General features: G+C 41.5%; 1 long non-coding RNA gene across 1 annotated transcript in view; it reads right to left on the bottom strand.

The window, feature by feature from the left end:
• Positions 1-27,899, bottom strand: part of LOC123334238 — a 41,355-nt gene extending 13,456 nt beyond the window's left edge. Inside the window, exons 1-2 of the long non-coding RNA XR_006552069.2 lie at positions 27,699-27,899; positions 21,459-21,565 (exon numbers count right to left, since the gene is read on the bottom strand). This is a non-coding gene — a long non-coding RNA (uncharacterized LOC123334238). The remainder of the gene's footprint in view (positions 1-21,458; positions 21,566-27,698) is intronic.
• Between the last annotated feature and the right edge of the window lie 64 nt (positions 27,900-27,963).

Below are 27,963 nucleotides of genomic sequence, written 5' to 3'. Positions count from 1 at the left end.
GGACTAAAACAGGAATAACAAGGGATTATTGTTGATAACAAACTGAAATCCATCATGTGAGTCAGTCCTTATGTGAAGCATGTACAGATAGAAGTTAGGGTTCTTAATTTCTAGAACAGGGACCGAGAACACTCTACCACGTGTTCAGTTCTTTTTAGTTTGTATAATATCGCCTGATATGAATCCAAAGCACTGTGAAAATGAGAGAAACATGAATGAGTTTTAAAACCAAATATGTTGACCTTATGACACAATTCCTGGATGGTGCCCTCAGAGGAGGGGCATGTTCCAGGATTAGAGTGAATGTAGACATTCTAGGAATCAGCAAACTAAAATGGACCGGAATGGGTGAATTTAACTCAGATGACCATTATATCTATTACTGTGGGCAGAAATCCCTCAGAAGAAATGGAGTAGCCATTATGGTCAACAAGAGAGTCTGAAATGCAGTACTTGGATGCAATCTCAAAAATGACAAAATGATCTCTGTTCATTTCCAAGGCAAACCATTCAATATCACAGTAATCCAAGTCTATACCCCAACCAGTAACGCTGAAGAAGCTGAAGTTGAACGGTTCTATGAAGACCTACAAGACCTTTTAGAACTAGCACCCAAAAAAGATGTCCTTTTCATTATAGGGGACTGGAATGCAAAAGTAGGAAGTCAAGAAACACCTGGAGTAACAGGCAAATTTGGCCTTGGAATACGGAATGAAGCAGGGCAAAGACTAATAGAGTTTTGCCAAGAGAATGCACTGGTTATAGCAAACACCCTCTTCCAACAACACAAGAGAAGACTCTACACATGGGCATCACCAGATGGTCAACACCGAAATCAGATTGATTATATTCTTTGCAGCCAAAGATGGAGAAGCTCTATACAGTCAAGAAAAACAAGAGCAGGAGCTGACTGTGGCTCAGATCATGAACTCCTTATTACCAAATTCAGACTTAAATTGAAGAAAGTAGGGAAAACCACTAGACCATTCAGGTATGGCCTAAATCAAATCCCTTATGATTATACAGTGGAAGTGAGAAATAGATTTAAGGGCCTAGATCTGATAGATAGAGTGCCTGATGAACTATGGACTGAGGTTCGTGACATTGTACAGGAGACAGGGATCAAGACCATTCCCATAGAAAAGAAATGCAAAAAAGCAAAATGGCTGTCTGGGGAGGCCTTACAAATAGCTGTGAAAAGAAGAGAATGAAAAGTAAAGGAGAAAAGGAAAGATATAAGCATCTGAATGCAGAGTTCCAAGGAATAGCAAGAAGAGATAAGAAAGCCTTCCTCAGCGATCAATACAAAGAAATAGAGGAAAACAACAGAATGGGAAAGACTAGAGATCTCTTCAAGAAAATTAGAGATACTAAGGGAACATTTCATGCAAAGATGGGCTTGATAAGGGACAGAAATGGTATGGACCTAACAGAAGCAGAAGATATTAAGAAGAGGTGGCATGAATACACAGAAGAACTGTACAAAAAAGATCTTCATGACCCAGATAATCACGATGGTGTGATCACTCATCTAGAGCCAGACATCCTGGAAGGTGAAGTCAAGTGGGCCTTAGAAAGCATCACTACGAACAAAGCTAGTGGAGGTGATGGAATTCCAGTTGAGCTATTTCAAATCCAGATAGATGATGCTGTGAAAGTGCTGCACTCAATATGCCAGCAAATTTGGAAAACTCAGCAGTGGCCACAGGACTGGAAAAGGTCAGTTTTCATTCCAATACCAAAGAAAGGCAATGCCAAAGAATGCTCAAACTACTGCACAATTGCACTTATCTCACATGCTAGTAAAGTAACGCTCAAAATTCTCCAAGCCAGGCTTCAGCAATACGTGAACTGTGAACTTCCTGATGTTCAAGCTGGTTTTAGAAAAGGCAGAGGAACCAGAGATCAAATTGCCAACATCCACTGGATCGTGGAAAAAGCAAGAGAGTATCAGAAAAACATCTATTTCTGTTTTATTGACTATGCCAAAGCCTTTGACTGTGTGGATCACAATAAACTGTGGAAAATTCTGAAAGAGATGGGAATACCAGACCACTTGACCTGTCTGTTGAGAAATGTGTATGCAGGTCAGGAAGCAACAGTTAGAACTGGACATGGAACAACAGACTGGTTCCAAATAGGAAAAGGAGCATGTCAAGGCTGTATATTATCACCCTGGTTATTTAACTTATATGCAGAGTACATCATGAGAAACACTGGACTGGAAGAAACACAAGCTGGAATCCAGACTGCTGGGAGAAATATCAATAACCTCAGATATGCAGATGATACCACCCTTATGGCAGAAAGTGAAGAGGAACTAAAAAGCCTCTTGATGAAGGTGAAAGTGGAGAGTGAAAAAGTTGGCTTAAAGCTCAACATTCAGAAAACGAAGATCATGGCATCTGGTCCCATCATTTCATGGGAAATAGATGGGGAAACAGTGGAAACAGTGTCAGACTTCATTTTTTTTGGGCTCCAAAATCACTGCAGATGGTGACTGCAGCCATGAAATTAAAAGACGCTTACTCCTTGGAAGGAAAGTTATGACCAACCTAGATAGCATATTCAAAAGCAGAGACATTACTTTGCCAACAAAGGTCTGTCTAGTCAAGGCTATGGTTTTTCCTGTGGTCATGTATGGATGTGAGAGTTGGACTGTGAAGAAGGCTGAGCACCAAAGAATTGATGCTTTTGAACTGTGGTGTTGGAGAAGACTCTTGAGAGTCCCTTGGACTGCAAGAAGATCCAACCAGTCCATTCTGAAGGAGATCAGCCCTGGGATTTCTTTGGAGGGAATGTTGCTGAAGCTGAAACTCCAGTACTTTGGCCACCTCATGCAAAGAGTTGACTCATTGGAAAAGACTCTGGTGCTGGGAGGGATTGGGGGCAGGAGGAGAAGGGGACGACAGAGGATGAGATGGCTGGATGGCATCACTGACTTGATGGACGTGAGTCTCAGTGAACTCCGGGAGTTGGTGATGGACAGGGAGGCCTGGCGTGCTGTGATTCATGGAGTCGCAAAGAGTCGCACACGACTGAGCGACTGAACTGAAGTGAACCCTGAGGCAGGGATCTTGGGGGTGGAGAAAAGCATTAACATGAGGGTCTGAGACTGCTATCCTGGAGCCCTTGGCTGGCATCTGAGAACTTGGATTTGGAGAAGGATCCTAAAACCCTTATGAGAATGGCTCACTGTGCCTAAACTGTGCAAATAATGTGGGTCGTGCTTTCCTTCTGGAATTAGGCCACAGACCAGGGAGAGGGTATCTCTGTGACCACCTCTCAGGAAAGACATTGGTGAGACTTTCCTGGTGGTTCAGAGGCTAAGACTGTGCTCCCAATGCAGGGAGCCCAGGTTTGATCCCTGGCTAAGGAACTAGATCCCACATGCCACAACTAAGAGTTAGAATGCCACAACAAAGATCAAAGATCCTGTGTGCTGCAACTAAGACCCAGTGCAGCCAAAAAAAAAAAAAAAAAAGACAGAGACAGAGACACTGGGCACTGAGTTTCTCAAGAGCTCCCCTGGCAGATGGCATTTCTCACATGCTTTAACAACTTGTTGCTGGGGGAAGGAACAACATCCCTTTTGACTCACTGGGAAAAAATTCTTAGGAGCATGTTCCTGGTCCTCTGGACTTCATCCTACGTGCCTCTTCCCTTTGCTGAGTTGGCTCTGTGTCCTCTAGCTATAATCAGTCATGACCACAAGTACGACTATATGCTGAGTTGTATGAATCCTTCTACAGAATCATTGAACCTGGGGGTGATCCTGGAGGCCTCAACACAAGAGGTGATCCCAGGAGGCACAAAGAAGGGCAGAGATGATGGCCTTAAAGGCATATACTGTCAAATAAGTTACCTAAGTGCACAAATGGGGCAAAATTCTTCTGGGGAACTTGGAACAAGTGTAGAACAAGCACGTATGTGGCAAGGGGGATGTGATATTTATCCACCACTCCTGAGTTGGTATTAATTGTCTGGAACTTCCAGCCTACCCTGTGCATAGGCCCAGTGGGCACTGGGGGGTGTGGGGGAGGCCACAACCAGCCCTGAAGGCAAGAGCTGCATCTGGAAGGTGGGCTTGCACGTGCAGAAACGCTATGTGCCTGCAGAGGATAAGGTGGGCTGCTTCCGCCACAGCCCCTGAAAGGCATTATATGAAACATGAAGTAGGACTATTGCCCCGTCTTTCCCAAGCTGCTCATCACCTTCTCTAGGAACACAAGGAGGATGGATTACTTGTGCCTCATTCCCACCAGGAAGCCCTTGCCTCCCACGAGAGGCCGCCCCAGGGCACCATGGGCACAGGGAGAGGTTGTCTTACCTATTGAAGACAGAGATGTGGTCCTTCTTCTTCCCTCTCTGCCCTCAAGTCCTGGGCATAGGAAGCCCTGCTTTGGTTTACTATTTTGTGTTTCACCTCTTTACTCAGTCTGATGAACAGGTCAGCAAGAGGCCTTCCCACCCACAGAAGGGGCAGCTCCTCCATCAGGCTGCACACTGACGGGTTCTCTCTCTGTCTGGGTATTGTGTGCATCCACTGGGGCTGATGCGCCCTGCTTGCTCTTGGTGGAGTTCCCACACTCCCCAGAGCTCTCTGGCTTACTTAACAGTTTTCTCATTCTGTCTTTTTCTACTTAGATGGCTAGAAGTTCATCATCCATAACATGGGGATATTAAGAGTACTTACCTCAGAGAGTTGCTATGAGTATTATGTCAGATATCACAAGTAAAGTGCTTCAAACAGTGCCTGGTACACAGGAAACACACAATAGAGTTAACTATTATTAATTATAACCAGGGGCTTGCAGGTGGTAAAGAACCCGCCTGCCAATGCAGGAAACCTAAGAGATACTGGTTCGATCCCTGGGTCAGGAAGATCCTCTGGAGGAGGGCATGGCAACCTACTCCGGTATTCTTGCCTGGTGAATCCCACAGACAGAGGAGCCTGGTGGGCTCTAATCCAGAGGGTTGCAAACAGTCGGAAACGACTGAAGCAACTGAGCACACACATCTATAACTAATCGGCAGATGTGTATTTCTTGGAAGAAATAGAATGCCCAGATTGCTTCAACCTGCTGATTGCAATGCATCAGCACACTAGAATGATGATGGATTCTTCAGCAACGCTCAGCCAATTTTCAATTTCAGCTTTCGCAAAACTGTCAGAAGTTTTAGGTAAAACACTATTCCTCTCAAATAGCAGTGAGTGATTTACATGTTCAGCTCCTAAAATCAAGGTTGCTAGGCAGACTGAGTGAAATTCCTGCTCAAGAAATGGAAGGTAATAAAGTGGGAACTCTCCTAAGTTCACCGTCACCCTCTACTATCCAGACAGTTTAATATTTCCTAAAAAAAAAAAAAAAAAAAGCCCAATATTTACAGAACTGATTTGAAAACTCTTTCCATAACCATCTGTGGGAAGAACAGAGAGGCCACGGCCAGAAAAGTTAGAATGCTCAAATGAGAAACACACAGAAGCCACAGGGCCTCACGAGCAGAATGAGACAGACAGCCCCATGGTCACATGTGATGAACAACGAATGCTTAGCAAGCACAGTGGAAGGAAGAGGATGATCTGAGAACGCCCTCATGAAGACTGCACTTCTGGTGACCTTGTAAAAAGAGTCTAAGCAAGAACCCCAGATGGCCTGGCAACTGGAACAAAGACTCAAACAGGACGAAGCCAGCAGGTCACAACGGGTGGCAGGACTTGCTCCGTGTGGAAGGAGAGATTCAGAATGGAGGCGACCTGTCGGCCACACTTGGCTAAGGTCTGTCATCCTGAGGGATCTAACTATGGATGTCAGAACTCAGTGTGCATCATCTGTTGTCAGTTTTATTAACCGTGATTATGTTCACTGAATACTGAGCTTATACCAGAATGAGGAGTTGGGCTAAACCAACGAGGGTTTGTGGTCTTTAAGACTCCCAGAACCTTTTGTGAGGTATCCTAATTTGTGTATGCTACCATTTTTCTGCTGGGACTCTCCTGATAAAATATCTATTTAAAAATAACAAGTTCATTTAATAAATTTTGATAACAAATATGCCTGATTGATGACGATGAACACAGCTCTAATCTCTAAAGTTAACTTTTTCTTTCTCTTGGATTTGAAAATTACCTGGTTTTCTGAAGTAAACAATGACAAATATTAAAGAAGAATGATAATGAATATTAAAGAGCAACAATAATTAATATTAAAATGCCACAGGCTAGATAAGATTTTTCATTCCCTTTAATGCAAAAAGTAACCAGTTCAAGGATCCTCCAGTTCTTAAGATCAATCTTCAGTTCAGTCAGTTCAGTTCACTCAGTCATGTCCAACTCTTTTCGACCCCATGGACTGTAGCACACCAGGCTTCCCTGTCCATCACCAACTCCCGAAGTTTGTAAAAACTCATCTATCGAGTTGGTGATGCCATCCAACCATCTTATCCTCTGTTGTCCCCTTCTCCTCCCACCTTCTATCTTTCCCAGCATCAGGGTCTTTTCCAATGAGTCAGTTCTTCACATCAGGTGGCCAAAGTATTAGAGCTTCAGCATCAGCATCAGTCCTTCCAATGAATATTCAGGACTGATTTCCTTTAGGATTGACGGGTTGGATCTCCTTGCAGTCCCTAGGACTCTCGAGAGTCTTCTCTAACACCACAGTTCAAAAGCATCAGTTCTTCAGCGCTCAACTTTCTTTATGGTCCAACTCTCACAACCATACATGACTACTGGAAAAACCATAGCTTTGACTAGATAGGCCTTTGTTGGCAAAGTAATGTCTCTGCTTCTTAATATACTGTCTAGGTTAGTCATAGCTTTTTTCCCAAGGAGCAAGTGTCTTTTATTTTCATGGCTGCAGTTACCATCTGCAGTGATTTTGGAGCCCAAGAGAATAGTCTGTCACTGTTTCCATTGTTTCCTCATTTGCTTGCCATGAAATGATAAGACCAGATGCCATGATCTTAGTTTTTTGAATGTTGAGTTTTAAGCCAGCTTTTTCACTCGCTTTCACCTTCATCAAGTGGCTCTTTAGGTCCTCTTCGCTCTGCCATAAAAGTGGTGTCATCTGTGTATCTGAGGTTATTGATACTTCCCCTGGCAATCTTGATTCCAGCTTGTGCTTCATCCAGTCTGGCATTTTGCATGATGTACTCTGCATAGAAGTTAAATAAGCAGGGTGACAATATTCTGCCTTGACATATTCCTTTCCTAAATTGGAACCAGTCTGTTGTTCCATGTCCAGTTCTAACTGGTCATTCTTGACCTGCATACAGGTTTCTCAGGAGGCAGGTAAGGTGGTCTGGTATTCCCATCTCTTGAAGAATTTCCACAGTTTGTTGTGATCCACATAGTCAAAGGCTTTAGCATAATCAATGAAGGAGAAGTAGATGTTTTTCTGGAATTCTCTTGCTTTTTCTATGATCCAAAGGATGCTGGCAATTTGATCTCTGGTTCCTCTGCCTTTTCTAAATACAGCTTGAACATCTGGACGTTCTCGGTTCACAAACTGTTGAAGCCTAGGTTGGAGAATTTTGAGCATTACTTTGCTAGCATGTGATATGAGTGCAACTGTGTGGTAGTTTGAAGATTCTTTGGCATTGCCTTTGAGATTGGAATGAAAACTGATCTTGCCAATTAAAAAAATGCATAAATGCTTTAGGAATTAATTTAAAGATGGATTTTATGAAGGTAGTGTTAGGAGAGAGACTGCAAGAGTTAAGAGGTTTTCATTTCATGTTTGGAGACTGTCCATTGCCCTGGGCTGGAGAGGGGTCTGTAGAGGTGCAGGTAAACACCCTCTCTCTAGTTCTCTGATCCCTCACAGGACATTTCACCAAGGACAAAAATACCAAACTGTTAATGTTTACATACACCAAAGAGCCACACAGATCAAGGTTTAGTTCTCACTGCTCATTAATTTTGTCCTTACTTTGGCTGATTTTAGGTATCAGCTCACATCTATCACACAGTTTAAATCAGAACGCGCTGATTTTAGCCCTTCAAAAAGTTCCCTCCCATTAAGCATATTAATCTTAGGCTTTTCAAAAATAACTTGTTCCTTGGAAACTCTTGCATAGTTTATTTAATGAACACATGGAGTGGATTTTTAAAGAGAGCTATTGTCCTATTCCTTAAAGTAGTACAAGGGTGACATCCACTGGCCAAATAGCTTTAGTGACAAGTGACAAAAAAAGAGAACATGCCAAAACAGAGGCTCTACATAGTTGAATGTTGTTCAGTTGCTAAGTCATGTCGACTCTTTTGTGAGCCCATGGACTGTAGTCCACCAGTCTCCTCTGTACTTGGGATTTTCCAGGCAAGAATACTGTGGGTTGCCATTTCCTTCTCCAGAAGATCTTCCCTACCCAGTGATTGAACCCGCGTCTCCTGCATTGGCAGGCAGTTTCTTTACTACTGAGCCACATAGGTGAATACATCTATCCAAAAGCAAATGTATTCAAATTTTAAAAATTATATCCACTATTGTATATACTTCTTAACATTATTTTTACAAATCTATGCTGCATATGCCAACCCACACTGGCAAAAATTCAAAACCTTGACCATGTACTCTCTTGGTTAGGTTGTAGGAAAAAAAGGTATTTTCTTTTTTTTGGTTCTTTTTTTTTTTTTTTCACTTTACAATATTGTATGGGTTTTGCCATACATTGACATGAATTAGCCATGGGTGTACATATGTTCCCCATCCTGAACCCCGCTCCCACCTCCCTCCCTGTACCATCCCTCTGGGTCATCCCAGTGCACCAGCCCTGAGCATCCTGGATCATGCATCAAACCTGGACTGGCGATTTGTTTCACATATGATACAATACATGTTTCAATGCCATTCTCCCAAATCATCCCACCCTTGCCCTCTCCCACAGAGTCCAAAAGACTGTTCTATACATCTGTGTCTTTTTTGCTGTCTCGCATACAGGGTTATTGTTACCATCTTTCTAAATTCCATATATATGCGTTAGTATACTGTATTGGTGTTTTTCTTTCTGGCTTACTTCACTCTGTATAATAGGCTCCAGTTTCATCCACCTCATTAGAACTGATTCAAATGTATTCTTTTTAATGGCTAAGTAATACTCCATTGTGTATATGTACCACAGCTTTCTTAGCCATTTGTCTGCTGATGGACATCTAGGTTGCTTCCATGTCCTGGCTATTATAAACAGTGCTGCAATGAACATTGGGGTACATGTGTCTCTTTCAATTCTGGTTTCTTTAGTGTGTATGCCCAGAAGTGGGATTGCTGGGTCTATGGCAATTCTATTTCCAGTTTTTTAAGGAATCTCCACACTGTTCTCCATAGTGGCTGTACTAGTTTGCATTCCCACCAACAGTGCAAGAGGGTTCCCTTTTCTCCACACCCTCTCCAGTATTTATTGCTTGTTGACTTTTGGATAGCAGCCATTCTGACTGGAGTGAAATGATACCTCATTGTGGTTTTGATTTGCATTTCTCTGATAATGAATGATGTTGAGCATCTTTTCATGTGTTTGTTAATCATCTGTATGTCTTCTTTGGAGAAATTTCTGTTTAGTTCTTTGGCCCATTTTTTGATAGGGTCGTTTATTTTTCTGGAATTGAGCTGCAGGAGTTGCTTGTATATTTTTGAGATTAATTCTTTGTCAGTTGCTTCATTTGCTATTATTTTTTCCCATTCCGAAGGCTGTCTTTTCACCTTGCTTATAGTTTCCTTTGTTGTGCAAAAGCTTTTAAGTTTAATTGGGTTCCATTTGTTTATTTTTGATTTTATTTCCAATATTCTGGGAGGTGGGTCATAGAGGATCCTGCTGTGATTTATGTCGGAGAGTGTTTTGCCTATGTTCTCCCCTGGGCGTTTTATAGTTTCTGGTCTTACATTTAGATCTTTAATCCATTTTGAGTTTATTTTTGTGCACGGTGTTAGAAAGTGTTCTAGTTTCATTCTTTTACAAGTGGTTGACCAGTTTTCCCAGCACCACTTATTAAAGAGATTGTCTTTTCTCCATTGTATATTCTTGCCTCCTTTGTCAAAGATAAGGTGTCCATAGGTGCGTGGATTTATCTCTGGGCTTTCTATTTTGTTCCATTGATCTATATTTCTGTCTTTGTGCCAGTACCATACTGTCTTGATGACGATGGCTTTGTAGTAGAGCCTGAAGTCAGGCAGGTTGTTCCATTCTTCTTTCTTAAGATTGCTTTGGCTATTCAAGGTTTTTTGTATTTCCATACAAATTGTGAAATTATTTGTTCTAGCTCTGTGAAAAATACCGTTGGTAGCTTGATAGGGATTGCATTGAATCTATAGACTGCTTTGGGTAGTATACTCATTTTCACTATATTGATTCTTCCGACCCATGAACACGATATATTTCTTCATCTATTAGTATCCTCTTTGATTTCTTTCACCAGTGTTTTATAATTTTCTATGTATAGGTCTTTAGTTTCTTTAGGTAGATATATTCCTAAGTATTTTATTCTTTTCATTGCAATGGTGAATGGAATTGTTTCCTTAATTTCTCTTTCTATTTTCTCATTATTAGTGTATAGGAATGCAAGGGATTTCTGTGTGTTGATTTTATATCCTGCAACTTTACTATATTCATTGATTAGTTCTAGTAATTTTCTGGTGGAGTCTTTAGGGTTTTCTATGTAGAGGATCCTGTCATCTGCAAACAGTGAGAGTTTTATTTCTTATTTTCCAATTTGGATTCCTTTTATCTCTTTTTCTGCTCTGATTGCTGTGGCCAAAGCTTCCAAAACTATGTTGAATAGTAGTGGTGAGAGTGGGCACCCTTGTCTTGTTCCTGAATTTAGGGGAAATGCTTTCAATTTTTCACCATTGGGATAATGTTTGCTGTGGGTTTGTCATATATAGCTTTTATTATGTTGAGGTATGTTCCTTCTATTCCTGCTTTCTGGAGAGTTTTTATCATAAATGGATGCTAAATTTTGTCAAAGGCTTTCTCTGCATTTATTGAGATAATCATATGTTTTTTATTTTTCAATTTGTTATGTGGTGTATTACATTGATTGATTTGCAGATATTGAAGAATCCCTGCATCCCTGGGATAAAGCCCACTTGGTCATTGTGTATGATCTTTTTAATGTGTTGTTGGATTCTGATTGCTAGAATTTTGTTAAGGATTTTTGCATCTATGTTCATCAGTGATATTGGCCTGTAGTTTTCTTTTTTTGTGGCATCTTTGTCAGGTTTTGGTATTAGGGTGATGGTGGACTCATAGAATGACTTTGGAAATTTACCTTCCTCTGCAATTTTCTGGAATTTGAGTAGGATAGGTGTTAGCTCTTCTCTAAATTTTGGTAGAATTATTCTGTGAAGCCATCTGGACCTGGGCTTTTGTTTGCTGGAAGATTTCTGATTATAGTTTCAATTTCCATGCTTGTGATGAGTCTGTTAAGATTTTCCATTTCTTCCTGGTTTCGTTTTGGAAAGTTTTACTTTTCTAAGAATTTGTCCATTCCTTCCAAGTTGTCCATTTTATTGGCATATAGTTGCTGATAGTAATCTCTTATGATCCTTTGTATTTCTGTGTTGTCTGTTGTGATCTCTCCATTTTCATTTCTAATTTTATTGATTTGATTTCTCTCCCTTTGTTTTTTGATGAGTCTGGCTAATGGTTTGTCAATTTTATTTATCCTCTCAAAGAACCAGCTTTTGGCTTTGTTGATTTTTGGCTATGGTCTCTTTTGTTTCTTTTGCATTTTTTTCTGCCCTAATTTTTAAGATTTCTTTTCTTCTACTAACCCTGATGCTGCTGCTGCTGCTAAGTCGCTTCAGTCGTGTCCGACTCTGTGCAACCCCATAGACGGCAGCCCATCAGGCTTCCCCGTCCCTGAGATTCTCCAGGCAAGAACACTGGACTGGGTTGCCATTTCCTTCTCCAATGCATGAAAGTGAAAAGTGAAAGTCAGGGTTCTTTATTTCTTCCTTTTCTAGTTGCTTTAGGTGTAGAGTTAGGTTATTTATTTGACTTTTTTCTTGTTTCTTGAGGTATGCTTGTACTGCTATGAACCTTCCCATGAGCACTGCTTTTATAGTGTCCCATAGGTTTGGGGTTAGAAACCGAAGATCATGGCATCCAGTCCCACCACTTCATGGGAAATAGATGGAGAAACAGTGGAAACAGTGTCAGACTTTATTTTTCTGGGCTCCAAAATCACTACAGATGGTGACTGCAGCCATGAAATTAAAAGACGCTTACTCCTTGGAAGGAGAAGTAGGACCAACCTAGATAGCATATTCAAAAGCAGAGACATTACTTTGCCAACAAAGGTTCGTCTAGTCAAGGCTATGGTTTTTCCTGGGGTCATGTATGGATGTGAGAGTTGGACTGTGAAGAAGGCTGAGCGCCGAAGAATTGATGCTTTTGAACTGTGGTGTTGAAGAAGACTCTTGAGAGTCCCTTGGACTGCAAGGAGATCCAACCGGTCCATTCTGAAGGAGATCAGCCCTGGGATTTCTTTGGAAGGAATGATGGTAAAGCTGAAACTCCAGTACTTTGGCCACCTCATGCAAAGAGTTGATTCATTGGAAAAGACCCTGATGCTGGGAGGGATTGGGGGCAGGAGGAGAAGGGGACGACAGAGGATGAGATGGCTGGATGGCATCACTGACTCGATGTACGTGAGTCTGAGTGAACTCCGGGAGTTGGTGATGGAAAGGGAGGCCTGGCGTGCTGCGATTCATGGGGTCGCAAAGAGTAGGACACGACTGAGCGACTGATCTGATCTGATCTGATAGGTTTTGGGTTGTTGTGTTTTCATTTTCCTTCATTTCTATGCATATTTTGATTTCTTTTTTGATTTCTTCTGTGATTTGTTGGTTATTCAGCAGCGTGTTGTTCAGCCTCCATATGTTGAAATTTTTAATAGTTTTTCTCCTGTAATTGAGATCTAATCTTACTGCATTGTGGTCAGAAAAGATGCTTGGAATGATTTCAATTTTTTTGAATTTACCAAGGCTAGATTTATGGCCCAGGATGTGATCTATCCTGGAGAAGGTTCCGTGTGCTCTTGAGAAAAAGGTGAAATTCATTGTTTTGGGGTGAAATGTCCTATTGGTCTATTGTATCATTTAAAGTTTGTGTTTCCTTGTTAATTTTCTGCTTAGTTGATCTATCCATAGGTGTGAGTGGGGTATTAAAGGCTCCCACTATTATTGTGTTATTGTTAATTTCCCCTTTCATACTTGTTAGCGTTTGTCTTACATAATGCGGTGCTCCTATGTTGGGTGCATATACATTTATAATTGTTATATCTTCTTCTTGGATTGATCCTTTGATCATTATATAGTGTCCGTCTTTGTCTCTTTTCACAGCCTTTGTTTTAAAGTCTATTTTATCTGATATGAGTGTTGCTACTCCTGCTTTCTTTTGGTCTCTATTTGCATGGAATATCTTTTCCCAGCCCTTCACTTTCAGTCTGTATGTGTCTCTTGTTTCGAGGTGGGTCTCTTGTAGACAACATATATATAGGGGTCTTGTTTTTGTGTCCATTCAGCCAGTCTTTGTCTTTTGGTTGGGGCATTCAACCCATTTACATTTAAGGTAATTATTGATAAGTATGATCCCATTGCCATTTACTGCCAGAGTACAGCTCTGGCAGCCAGGGAATCAGCCTGAAGGGGTGAGTGGTGTCGGCAGATAATGATGTAGCCTCTGACTCATAGTACGGAACTACACGTTTATTTCAAGCTTCAGGTTCTCTTATATACTTTGACAAAAGTATTAGGTCAGAGGTTTGACATTTTCAGTTTCCCCTACCCAGATTTATTGTCTCCAGAAATCATTGTTGCCCTACAAACAGAGTTCCTGTTTCAGCGATTCTCTCAGAATCGTCTTTACTATCTATTATTTACTTTCTCTTATGTGTCCTATACTTAACTTGTGATTACATTGTAACTCATGTCACATTCCTCAGTTTATTTCTTATCTTTCTAAATCTTGTTTTCCGCTAGCATCTTAAGATCACTATCTCCTAAAAAGGCTTCTATTCTTAATTATTCCTAAACCCCAAACTCAGCAAACTTCCTTTGCCATAAATATTTCCCTCACAAACAGGTCTCAGAAAACAATCCTTCCCATGGCTTCAAGCTGCGGCCTACATGCTCATCCTGGGACATTTTTTGTAAAGATCCTTGAATAAATGTCAATGGTTACTTTATAGATTATTTTCTGGGCACAACTGCAGAAGGCTTTGCGCTTTCTCCTGCTTCTCTCAAGCACCTTAACATTCTTTCCACCCAAGTCAACTGAAGAAAGGAAAGAACAAGTCAGAATTACAAGGCCTAACTCCTTCATCCCGGGGCCATGCCTGCAAGATGAGGAGAAGGGGTTGGGGCCGTGCCTCCATTTTGTCAGTAATACCTAACATGGCTCCCGACAATTTACTTTATTGTTTGGGGTTCGAGTTTATACACCCTTTCTGTGTTCCCTATCTAGAGAAGATCCTTTAGCATTTGTTGGAGAGCTGGTTTGGTGGTGCTGAATTCTCTCAGCTTTTGCTTGTCTGTAAAGCTTTTGATTTCTGCTTCATATTTGAATGAGATTCTTGCTGGGTACAGTAATCTGGGCTGTAGGTTATTTTCTTTCATCACTTTAAGTATGTTCTGCCATTCCCTCCTGACCTGAAGAGTTTCTATTGAAAGATCAGCTGTTATCCTTATGGGAATCCCCTTGTGTGTTATTTGTTGTTTTTCCCTTGCTGCTTTTAATATTTGTTCTTTGTGTTTGATCCTTGTTAATTTGATTAATATGTGTCTTGGGGTGTTTCGCCTTGGGTTTATCCTGTTTGGGACTCTCTGGGTTTCTTGGACTTGGGTGATTATTTCCTTCCCCATTTTAGGGACGTTTTCAACTATTATCTCCTCAAGTATTTTCTCATGGTCTTTCTTTTTGTCTTCTTCTTCTGGGACTCCTATGATTCGAACGTTGGGGTGTTTAACATTGTCCCAGAGGTATCTGAGATTATCCTCATTTCTTTTCATTCGTTTTTCTTTTTTCCTCTCTGTTTCATTTATTTCTACTATTCTATCTTCTACCTCACTTATCCTATCTTCTGCCTCCATTATTCTACTGTTGATTCCCTGCAGAGTGTTTTTGATCTCATTTATTGCATTATTCACTATATATCGACTCTTTTTTATTTCTTCTAGGTCCTTGTTAAACCTTTCTTGCATCTTCTTGATCCTTGTCTCCAGGCTATTTATCTGTAAGTCCATTTTGTTTTCAAGATTTTGGATCATTTTCACTATCATTATTCGGAATTCTTTATCAGGTAGATTCCCTATCTCTTCCTCTTTTGTTTGGTTTGCTGGGCATTTATCCTGTTCCTTTACCTGCTGGGTATTTCTCTGCCTTTTTATCTTGTTTACCTTGCTGTGTTTGGGGTGGCCTTTCTGTATTCTGGTAGTTTGTGGAGTTCTCTTTATTGTGGAGGTTCCTTGTTGTGGGTGGGGTTGGACAGGTGGCTTGTCAAGGTTTCCTGGTTAGGGAAGCTTGTGTCAGTGTTCTGGTGGGTGGAGCTGGTTTCTTCTCTCTGGAGTGCAATGAAGTGTCCAGTGATGAGTTATGAGATGTCAATGGGTTTGGAGTGACTTTGGGCAGCCTGTATATTGAAGCTCAGGGCTATGTTCCTATGTTGCTGGAGAATCTGCATGGTATGTCTTGCTCTGGAACTTGTTGGCCCTTGGGTGGTGCTTGGTTTCAGTGTAGGTATGGAGGCATTTGATGAGCTCCTGCCAATTAATGTTCCCTGGAGTCAGGAGTTTTCTGGTGTTCTCAGGATTTGGACTTAAGCCTCCTGCCTCTGGTTTTCAGTCTTATTCTTAAACAGTAGCCTCAAGACTTCTCCATTTGTCACTGCCAAGGCGGTTCCCTCTGTTTTAGCTTCTTCTGTTTGCTGGTCTCTTCTGTGTCTAATTTTCACCCTGACACAAGGGGGCAGTGGTGGACACTTTTTTAGGCTCACTTGTTCAGAAGTGCTGTGGGCAGGGAGGAACACTGCAAAGAAGTAACACTGGCATGTGCACACAGTGTCTCGTCCACACTGGGTTTGCCCCTGCTCACATTGTGTGTGCTTTCCCTGTCTACACTGCTTAAGCTTTAGGTTGTTCTGCCGGGAACTGTCTGAGGCCGGCCCTGGGTTGCATGCACTTCCCAGGTCTAAGCTGCTCAGGTTCAGGTACTCGGGTATTCCACAAAGGCACAGACTCAGTTGGGCCTGCGTTTTGTGCCCTTCCCAGGTCCAAGCTGCTCAGGTGGCCAGGTGTTTGGCGAGAGCAGTCACTGTGACTTATCGGCTCCCCCATCCCTGCCGCTCGGTTTTCTGGGTGTACAACCAGTGTACCTTCTCAGGCGGATGTTGACCGTCCAGAATCCCAAGAAGTCTTGGTTAGCAATGAAGCCTGTTTGCAGTTTGGTAGATGATGCCTCTCTGGGGCCGCGATTGCCCCCTTGCAGCTCTGGCTGCCTTCGCCTGCCTGTCTCTGGCGGGGGATGGGCCGGTCTGCAGCCGGCTAGCTCTGCTCAGTCCTTTGTTCTGTGAGCAAGCCTGGCGGTGTCTTAGGTTAGGGCTTTTTGGGGGTAGCTATCCCACATTCTGGTTTGCTATCTCAAGTTAGTTCCCTCAGATTGCCCTCAGGGCATTCAGGCCAGGTCCTTACTCTAAGCAATGCAGCCCGCGCCTCCCTGCCCAGCCCCCGCCTCCCTGCCCAGCCCCCGCTTGCTAGTGGTGGATGCGGGTGTCTGCACTGCTTCTCTGCTGGGAGTTAACCGTTGGGCACATAATCTGTGGGGCTTAATTATTTATTTATTTTTCCTCCCAGTTATGTTGCCCTCTGAGGTTCCAAGGCTCGCCACAGACTCGCTGGTGAGAGTGTTTCCTGGTGTTTGGAAACTTCTCTCCTTTTTAAGACTCCATTCCCAGGATGGATCTCCATCCCTACCTCTTTTGTCTCTCTCTTTATCTTTTATATTTTTTCCTACTTTCTTTCAAAGACAATGGGCTGTCTTTCTGGGTGCCTGATGTCCTCTGCTGGCATTCAGAAGTTGTTTTGTGGAATTTACTCAGCGTTCAAATGTTCTTTTGATGAATTTGTGGGGGAGAAAGTGGTCTCCCCATCCTACTCCTCTGCCATCTTAGGACCACCCCTCGAAAACAGGTGTTTTCATGACACAAAATGTTACAAACCCTTTAAAGGGAAATTGGGCAACATCCAACAGAACCACGTATGCATTTATCTGTTGACCCAGCAATCCCACTTTAGACTGAGACACCTCTGACAATATAAAATACATATGCATGAAGTTATTTATTGTGACATGATTTATAATTGCAAAATATTGAATACTTAATAAATGCCCCGATATAGGAGAGTGGCTGAATAAATGATGGTGCATACATATGACAAAGCGCTATGCAGGTAAGAGAAAGAAAAGAAAGATTAAGATCTATATGAACTGATATGGAGAGTTTTTCAGGATAGATCATTAGGCAGAGAGAAACCACTCAATGACTGACATAGATAACAATACTGTTGTTTTTTTTTAACCTAAGCCAGGAGATAATTAAAAATTTTATTGTACTATAAATGTGTGGTGAATCAGGCATGGTAGAGATGGATGAGAAAGGCATTTCAAGTCAGATATGATACCTGTGATACTTGTCTTTGTATTTCATGGGCCAGCCTCCTGATATATACACTGAAACAATCTATCGGGGCAGTCATTTCTACAGATAGATACAGATATACATATATCTATATGTATAGGTAGAGATATATACACACATACATATGTAGGTAGATAGATATCTGAAACAGATAATTAAAATATGTGGGTTTACATGTATGAATTGAATCATACATTGACTCTGCAGTATTTAGAGACAAATCATGCTTGAACAGATGACAATAGGTGAACCAGAATCTAGTAAGATTGTTTACTTCAAGATTTTACACTGATCTGTTTGACATGGGTGTGTGCTGATTTAAATTTCAAGATTAGAGTAGGGAAGAATTACTGCTTCCCAGGTTGTAAAATCTGCCATTGCTTCTGTAGAGGTATGCTCATATTTCTCTTTCTATCGTTCTTCCAGCAAGCTGGTTACTGAAATTTAATTTAATCTAATCTAATTTAATTTTGTCTCATTCTTTTCTCTTTCCTCATCTCACTTTGAGTTTCAGAGGCAGTTTTATTGTATGGTTTTGCAATAGTACTCATTTTTTAGTATTCTATTTCTTTCTTATATTAAAATTGTAGTTTTCTTAACATTTTTCCTTAAAAAAAGAAAAACACCAACCAACCACAGTACTGCAGGAACTGGGAGCTGGAGTGCCTGGCCACTCACAGGAAACTCTGGATGGAGCACAGAAGGACTGGAGGGGGAAACCCTTTCCATCTGAGATGTCTCTCCTTTGCCATCTACTGACAAAACTTAACCGGGGCCACTTGGCAAAGGAAGTATATTTAAATTATCACAGAAGAGGGGGAAAGGATGAGCCAGAGGTCAGACAGTAAATCTGCAACGGGCATAAGGAGTATCCACACACGTCCTATGGCTGTTCCTCTAACAGCTTAATTCTTTCTTAATATATTTGCTCACCCTTTGTCTTTCTCTTTCTCAACATGTAATTCATAAGTATGTGAACATATTTCATTGTTTATATTCATATATACACACATATATGTGTGTGTGTGTGTGTGTGTGTGTATATATATATAAAACCAAGAGAGGGAGAGTTCCTTTGTATTTTTCCAATTAGAAGATGTGATATTACTTAATCTTTCACCCATTATTAAGGAGGAAAAATACAATGATTTTTGCAATTAGACAATAACACAGACTTCCACAACTATAGTAGACAAACAGGCAGATAAATATATAGACATATGGATGAATGAATATAGACACATAAAGAGAAAAACAGAAATAAGTTGAAAGAAGAATTCATACACAGATAACACATAGTAAGAGAGAGATGTGTGTGCTTAGTCACTCAGTTGTGTCCAACTCTTTGCAACCTTTTGAACTATAGTCCACCAGGTTACTCTGTCCATGGGATTTTTCAGGCAAGAATACTGGAGTGGGTTGCCATTTTCTTCTCCATGGAATCTTCCCAACCCAGGGATTGAATCTGCATCTCCTGTGTCTCCTGCATTGTAGGCAGATTCTAACTTTATTAAAAATTGAAGTCTGAAGGGCATAAATTTAACCATTGGTATTAGAAATTTGGGGCAACTGTGGATGGCATCTCATAAGGCATTGTACATATCTTTGTTACCCATAGCCAGCCTTTTCTCTTCTTCATCCTGACAAATTCACCAGTTTAGTATCTTTGGGGCAGGTTCCATCTCTTCAATTGGTTTTCAAAACAGATAGTAATGTGTCAGTCTGGGGGTCTGTGTATGAATGGAAACACATGTATTTACTCTTACACTTTACACTCAAGTACTTAGAGCTCTAACAGTCATGCTGGGATCAGAGGCTCTGAGCTCTAAGGTGTAAGAACTTCCCCCTTCCCATTTTTCACTCTTCCCACTGGGGAACCTTGTGTGCTCCTGTACTGGCGCACTCAGATTTACTTTCTAAAGCAGCTTTTTCAAGGGGCTGGTTTTGGTGTTGTCTTATTTGTTTGTTTTTATCTTTTCCTCCTCATTTCTAAAGTCTGTATTATGTATCTTTTTAGGTTTTTTTGGTCATATTGCCTCATATATTTTTTATACTTTCATCGATTTTTGCATTTAAAAAAAAAATTAAAAAAATTTTTTTAGGCTGTGCCACAAGGCATGTGGGATCTTGATTTCCCAATGAAGGATTGAACCTGTGCCCCCTGCAGTGGAAGCTCAGAGTTTTAACCACTGGACCATCAAGGAAGTCCCAATTTTTGCATTTTTAATGAATTTTTTCATTCAGTGGAATAGTCATATATAGAAATAATGTAATATATTTTACAAACCCTTTCAGACCTGGGTTCAATCCCTGGGTTGGGAAGATCTCCTGGAGAAGGGAATGGCAACCTACTCCAGTATTCTTGCCTGGAAAATCCCACGGACGGAGGAGCCTGGTGGGCTACAGTCCATGGGGTCACAAAGAGTCAAACATGACTGAGCGACTTCTCTTTCACTTTTGTTCCTTCTTTTAGCCATAGGTTTGAAGTAAGTTATATAGTACATTACTGTTTAATCTTTGTTCACTCACTAATTTGTATTGCAACAAACTGCTCCTTCAAGACTCAAGTTTGCCATAAACAAATGAGGAAAACAATAAAATTATACCATTGGAAGTGCGTAAAATAGATCTAAATAGTTCTTGTGTATTTTGCTATACAATTAAAAGCATTATTTATTGAGCATGCAAACATTTGTTCAGACCTTTAAAAAAAAGTTTGGCTGCAGAGGGTCTGACCCATAAAGACTGCTCTTTGGCTTTAATTATTTTAGATTCAAGGCTTTGTTCCCAAAAGACATTAAGACTAGTATTTTTTGTTCATTTTTTTTTTCCGTATGAGGACATGGACATGCTTAAAAATTCCACTGTTACTTTGCTATCCCAATAAAGTATGCAAGTCACAAATATGATTTTTACTGATGGAAAGTTCAGCTCAGTCACTCAGTCGTATCTGACTCTGCAACCCCATGAACCGCAGCAAGCCAGGCCTCCCTGTCCATCACCAACTCCCAGAGTTTACCCAAACCCATGTCCATCAAGTTGGTGATGCCATCCAACCATCTCATCCTCTGTCATCCCCTTCTCCTCCCACCCTCAATCTTTCCCACCATCAGGATCTTTTCAAATGAGTCAGCTCTTCGAATCAGGTGGCCAAAATATTGAAGTTTCAGCTTCAGCATCAGTCCTTCCAATGAACACCCAAGACTGATTTCCTTTAGGATGGACTGGTTGGATCTCCTTGCAGTCCAAGGGACTCTCAAGAGTCTTCTCCAACACCACAGTTCAAAAGCACCAATCCTTTGGTGTTCAGCTTTCTTTATAGTCCAACTCTCACATCCATATATGACTACTGGAAAAACCATAGCCTTGACTAGACGGACCTTTGTTGACAAAGTAATGTCTCTGCTTTTTAATACGCTGTCTAGGTTGGTCACAACTTTCCTTCCAAGGAGTAAGCGTCTTTTAATTAACTGATGGGAAAATTATGTTGCTAAAATCCAAAATAAGCCTAAATCATTTAGGCTTATGATTATAGTCATATAGTATGACTATAGTCACATGGTATCTTTCCTTATTGCAAAAGCACTTGTGTTTCAAGAGACTTTTAAAATTATGCTTTATGAGAACATCATTTCAAGCTTATGTCATGCTATTGTTCCTTATAAATGAGTGGATTTTATATTTTGGGCAGAGGAAGTAGATATTCAGAGTGGACTTCCTTGCAAATATATTGCTGAGAGAAATGTTAACAAATGAACAGGAACATTACCTGAGTCCCAGAGCTGAGAGGTGAAAAGCTTGGTCCACACCAGTGACAGTCAAAGGCAAGGTACCAGGCAAAATGTGTGAAAGACATAGATTCTCAGGTCATGGTTGCTAATGCCAAAAGAAAAGGTAAAGGAAAAGAAAGTAGTTAAAGAATGATTAGTAGGTGAACTAGCCAAGGCTACCCAGACCTTCTAGTGGATACCTTTCCATGATCTGGGCCATGAGCTTTGTCAATTAAATACCAAAATGTAAGGGCAATCTTATCTTATACTACTATACTACTTCTCAGGAGGTGCAGGTTCCATCCTTTGTTCAGGAAGATCCCCTGGAGTAGGAATAGCAACCCACTCCAGTATTCTTGCCTGGGAAATCCCATGGACAGAGGAGTCTGGCGGGCTATAGTCCATGGGATTGCAAAGAGTTGGACACAACTGAGCATGCACACACACACACACATACTACTAAAACACATATTTTTTCTCTTAAAATTGGTACCTCATTTAAGAATCTACAGAATTTTCATTCTGATTATATAAACTTAACCAGAGACTATAAAATATCCATTATGAGTTGATAAATGGAAAAATCAGACTTAAACTCTAGCTCCAGGATTTAAATCAATTTAAAAATTGTTTTTGCCAGACATCTAACACTTTCCTTCACACACGTTCAATTTTGAATCTCTAAGTCTTTGCATATGATGTTGCTTCTGCCTGAAAAACCTTCACTCTCCTCCTCCTCAACCTTCTCCATTCTTTGAGATCAAGCTCACTTATCCCTCCTCCTGGACTCCCAAGTAGAACCCGACATTCCTCTCTCTTGTCCCACGTTAGAAGCTCACCCTGCTGGTGGAGAGGTGGGGCTGGGGCAGATCCCGGCAGGAAGACACTAAAGAGGACCAAGTGGTTTCCAGCTTGGCTTCTGAGTAGGAGGGAGACAGTGAAAAGTTCTGACCCACACAGCCCTCAGGATGAGTGGTAGGAAGTAAAAGTAGGTGAAGGCTGAATCTAGAACTTTGATTTTTGAGAGAATCCTACCCTCTTCTCTGCCTACAGGGCTAACTTTGCTCCAGAGGCTGCAGCCATCTCCACACCAATGAAACCAGCTGGCTAACCCAATGGCCTTTGATCCCAGCCAGATGATAAAATCTACACCTATATCCTCATTCCTATTTTTCTATCACTTGGTAATTGTAAGTGATTTGCTTGACTTATAAGAGGTCAAGGAAGATAGAATGAGCATGTTTATTGTGTGGGCAGGAATGGGTTTTTCCAAGTCCATATGCTTTTCTTGTTACACCTTGAGCTGGAGCAACCCTCCTTGAGTTCAATGACGTCGTCCCTCCACTTTAGTGTCTTTTCAAGCTGGGTCCTGTACAAGGTGTTTTAAATACCAGAATGCACAAGGCACTTAGGGCAGGTCAATGTCTGGTAGACATCATTTCAGACTTCCATGAAAGTAAGACTAGTTCACAGAATTCCCATATATCCTATACCCAGACCCCCTATATGTTAATGTTTTAAACATTTTATTTCTTTTCCTCCCTCTGCATGCATGCATACATACATACATACACACGTGTAAGCATGCACACATACACATTTTTTGGAAGTACTTGAAAGTAAGTTGCAGGTTAAGTTGGTACTAAATATTTCAGTGTGTTTTCTAAAATGATGTATTTTCTCTCTCATAACCACAGTGTGATAGATGGTCAAAATAAAGCAAGTGACACTGACTGGGTATAAATTATCTAATCATAGGCCTTATGTGGATTTTGTCAACTGACCTGATAATGCTCCTTACAACTGAAGAAATTCTGGATCACACGTAGTCAGTGATCATGTCCCTTTAGTCTGCTTTAATCAGGAACAGATCCTTAGTCTTTCATGACATTGACTTTTTGAAGGTGTACAGGGTAGTTATTTTGTAAAATGTCTCTTGATTTGGGTTTGTCTGGCGTTTCCTCATGATTAGATCTGGGCATGAGCTTTGGTAGGGCTACTACAGGGCTATGTCCATTTCAGTGCATAATATCAGCAGGCACATGCCAGTTTATCTCAGTAATGGTAATATTAACTTTGATCACTTGGTTAAGGTGGTGTGCACCTACCTACCTACCCACCCACACAGCTTTCCCTTACAAAGAGTACATAACAACTCCAGTTTTGTCTTTTTTAGTTCACATATTGGATGGTTGTCTCATTATCTTTTGAGACCAAAGCCCAAAATGAACCAAAAAGATCATTCTGACTTGCTGTGTGGTCAACATATCATAGAAATCAAAGAGTGGAAGTAGGAAGCCCAGTTAAGGCTGTCGAAATCTTGTGTGAGAAGCAAATCCTCAGAGTTACGAAAAAAAAATTTTTTTTACACTAAAAAAGTGTATGAAAAAATACACCATAAACATAGTCAAAGGAAATTATCTCACAGCCAGTTTCATCAGTGACAGAAAGCAAAGGACTCATCTGAAAATATAAAAAAGCATATGAAGAGAATTCCTAGAATATGTGACTATTAATCATATAAAGAGGTTGAACCTGCAACTTGAACAAAAATGCAATTTGAGACAACACTATGAGAACTGTTTTTCACTTATTATATTTGCAAACACCAAAATTCTGATCACAAGGTTGATTAGGGATAGTGCTGGTGGAGTGTAAACTGGTATGACTTTAATCAGAACAATTTGACACTATGTAGCAGAAGAACTAAAGAGCCTCTTGATGAAAGTGAAAGAGGAGAGTTAAAAGTTGGCTTAAAGCTCAACATTCAGAAAACTAAGATCATGGCATCCAGTCCTGTCACTTCAAGGCAAATAGAAGGGGAAACAGTGGCAACAGTGGCTGACTATTTTGGGGGGCTCCAAAATCACTGCAGATGGTGACTGCAGCCATGAAATTAAAAGACGCTTACTCCTTGGAAGGAAAGTTATGACCAACCTAGATAGCATATTCAAAAGCAGAGAGATTACTTTGTCAACAAAGGTCTGTCTAGTCAAGGCTATGGTTTTTCCAGTAGTCATGTATGGATGTGAGAGTTGGACTATAAAGAAAGCTGAGCACCAAAGAATTGATGCTTTTGAACTGTAGTGTTGGAGAAGACTCTTGAGAGTCCCTTGGACTGCAAGGAGATCCAACCAGTCCATCCTAAAGATCAATCCTGGGTGTTCACTGGAAGGACTGATGTTGAAGCTGAAACTCCAATACTTTGGCCACCTGATGTGAAGAGCTGACTCATCTGAAAAGACCCTGATGCTGGGAAAGATTGAGGGAAGGAGAAGGGGACGACAGAGGATGAGATGGTTGGATGGCATCACTGACTCAATGGACATGAGTTTGGATAAACTTCAGGAGTTGGTGATGGACAGGGTGGCCTGGCGTGTTGCGGTTCATGGGGTTGCAAAGAGTTGGACATGACTGAGCAACTAAACTAAACTGAGCAGTATTTTAAAAGTATACCCCTTTGTCCTAGCAATCTACTTTCAAGAATTTATCCTACAGGTAAATGTGAAATGAACATTGTTCGGGCAATTCACAACAGGATTGTGTACAGAAGTTTGGAAACAACTTAAGTGTCCATCAATAGAGGACTTGCTAAATATAACGTATTTATAGGACAGAATCCTTTGCATCTGTTACACAAAATGAAGCCATTCTCTGTGTTATATTGTTCTGTTGAAAGAAAAAAAAAACCTGTGGGATATCTCTGGAAAGATACAAAGGAATCTAGAAAAGGTGATTGCTTCCCAGGAGAACTGGGGAGAGGGAGGCGGAAAAGTCTTGCCTTGAGCTCAATTCTCTTCGGTACTGTTTGAATGTCATACTAGGTATGTTTCTCATGAAAAATGAGCAAAATTTAAAAAAGAATTTAAACATCTGTTGCAGTACACCATTTCAAGCATCAGTCTTTTAAGAACAGTAGTGGTGGAGCTCATGCATGGATTCAGGATGTTTTGGAGGGAAGCTGACAACTCCAAAGGTGGGGAGTAGATATTGGCACTGAGGTAAGTAAGCCGTTAGGATGAATGTTAGGCTTGTGGCTGGCAACATGTGGAAAGATGTGCCATTTACTTTGCTGGGGAGCAGCTAGGGAGGAACAGGTAGAACGTGTGAGAGAACTCAAGGATTCTGCTTTGGACATGTAAGATTTGAAATGCCTATTAGTTATCCATGCAGAGATGTTATATAGGCAGTTGAAATAGGAGTCATTGTTTAAGAAAGGAGTCTGGAATGGAGGTTATTTAGAACGCATCAGTGTATAAATCAGCACCAACAGAAATATGTAAGCCACACACATAATTTAAAGTTTTCTAGCTGTCAGATTAAAAAGTCAAAGCAGGTGAAATTAACTTTAACATTCTACTTAACCCAATATACATAAATATTATTAATTCAAAATGTAATCAGTATAAAAATTAATGAGATTTTCTTTTTGGTTGCATCTTGAGGCTTGTGGGATCTTAGTTCCCCAACCAGGGATCGAACCTGTGTTCCCTGCAGTGGAAGTGTGGAGTCCTAACCACTGGACCATCAGGGAATTCCCAGAGAGATAGATTTTTTTTTCATACTGTTTTGAAATCTGGTATTTTATACTTATCAGTTCAGTCGCTCAGTCATGTCCGACTCTTTGCGACCCTATGAATTACAGCACGCCAGGCCTCCCTGTCCATCACCAACTCCCGGAGTTCACTCAAACTCATGCCCATCGAGTTGGTGATTATAGCACATCTCAAATAGGACTAGCCACATTTCAAGTATCAACTTGTCACATGTGGTGATGACTACCAATTGGACAGTACAGAACAGTGCTGATATTTAAAGCTATGGAACTGCAGGAGTGGAGGAGAGTCCAGGATTGGATTCGGGAGCACTTAATCAGGTAGAAGAGGAGGAGCTGACAAATGAGATAGCAAATGAGAGCCCACTAAACCAGCAGGAAAACAAGGCAAGAGTATGTCAAAGGAGCCATGAAGAAGGGGCTGTCAACTGCATCAACTGATGTTGAGAAGCAGAGTAAGATAGGGAGAGAAGTGACCACTGAGATTGGGAAGATGGCATTGTTAATAATCTTGGCAAGACAGCTTTATTAGACTGGGGGCTCCTCCTTCGGAGCTGGAGAATGGGAGGTGGAAGGTGGAGTCGTCTTGTGCAGACATCTCAAAGGCAACATGTTCCAAACTGATCTCTCTTCTCTGGCATCCTCCCCTACTCCCCTCTCCCTGTATTCTGATCTCTCTATTGGGGAGCCCACGCTAGAAACCTGGGAGAGGTTCTCAAGTCCAGCCTTTCTCTCAGACCTCATAAGCTATTATTCACAAAGTCATCCATTTCACCTGTGAAACATTTCATCTGTTTCCCTTGTCTGCAGACAAGTTGCTTCAGTCCTGTCTGACGGTTTTTGACTCTATGGACTGCAGCCCACCTGCCGCCTCTATCCATGGAATTCTCCAGGCAAGAATACTTAATGGAGTGGTTTGCCATTCACTCCTCCAGAGGATCTTCACAACCCAGGGATCGATTTCACGTCTCTGCTGTCTCCTGCATTGGCAGGCAGGTGCTTTACCACTAGCGCCACCTGGGAGGCCCATTTCCCTTGCTCCATCCTTATTTCCCCAGGATAGGCCCTCATCACCTCTAATCTTCCTAATATTTAGTAATCCTCATTGTTATTCAACCTCTAGCTTTGTCACCCTCAAGAGTTCTGTCATGAAGCTTGGCACCACCACAGGTCTGGCGTCCTTGCTGCTCTGCTAGAAATTTCTACCTTGCATGGCTCCTCATGAAACAAGCTTTGTTGTTCCTACTCTGGAGTTCCCTCTCTCATTCCCAGATCGACTCACTCACTCACTCACACACACACTCAGTTGTTTCATGCTTGCATCTTTATTATCCGTAACGCTCCCCTCACCTCTATAACCCACCCCTTCATAAAGAACCAAGATTGGCTCATTGTTATTAACTCTAGTTTAGGTATGAACTTTAAGGATCTTTAGTACTCCTCACCCCCTCCGCCGTCACTTTCCCCTACAGCTGGTTAAACGGTACACTTACTCTCCGTTTCCCAAACGCCTTTCCCAGACTTTCCGCTAGAATTCAGTGCTTATTTCAGCCGCAGTTCTCACTACACTCATTCATTCACCATACTGTTCTCTAAGCTATCAGTTTCTGTCGCTCTCTCCAACTAAACTGCGAACTCTTTGAGGTCCGAGAGCTTGTCACATTCCACTTAGTTTTCCCAGTACCTGAAACGTAACTTGACACATGATAAGGTGCTCAATCAACTGTGTGTTATTAAGAGCAGCCAAATAAGCTGCGGAGAGCAATGCTGAGAGGAGCGCTGCGTGCGTTCTCGTCTCCTTCGCGCAGGTGGGATCGCGCAGGAGGAGCCTGGCGTCGGGCCGGAGGGGAGGCCCGCACTTTCTCCGGAGGAGCCTCGCGGAGTCGGCAGCGGGAGCAAGGTAGGAAACGAGAGGACAGCACGGTCTGCGGAGGAAGGGTAGAGGCCCC

This window comes from Bubalus bubalis, chromosome 1 (genome assembly GCF_019923935.1).
Source record: "Bubalus bubalis isolate 160015118507 breed Murrah chromosome 1, NDDB_SH_1, whole genome shotgun sequence".
Lineage (NCBI taxonomy): Eukaryota > Metazoa > Chordata > Mammalia > Artiodactyla > Bovidae > Bubalus > Bubalus bubalis.
Note: the sequence above shows the minus strand (reverse complement) of the source record. Positions and strands in the feature narration are given on the sequence as shown.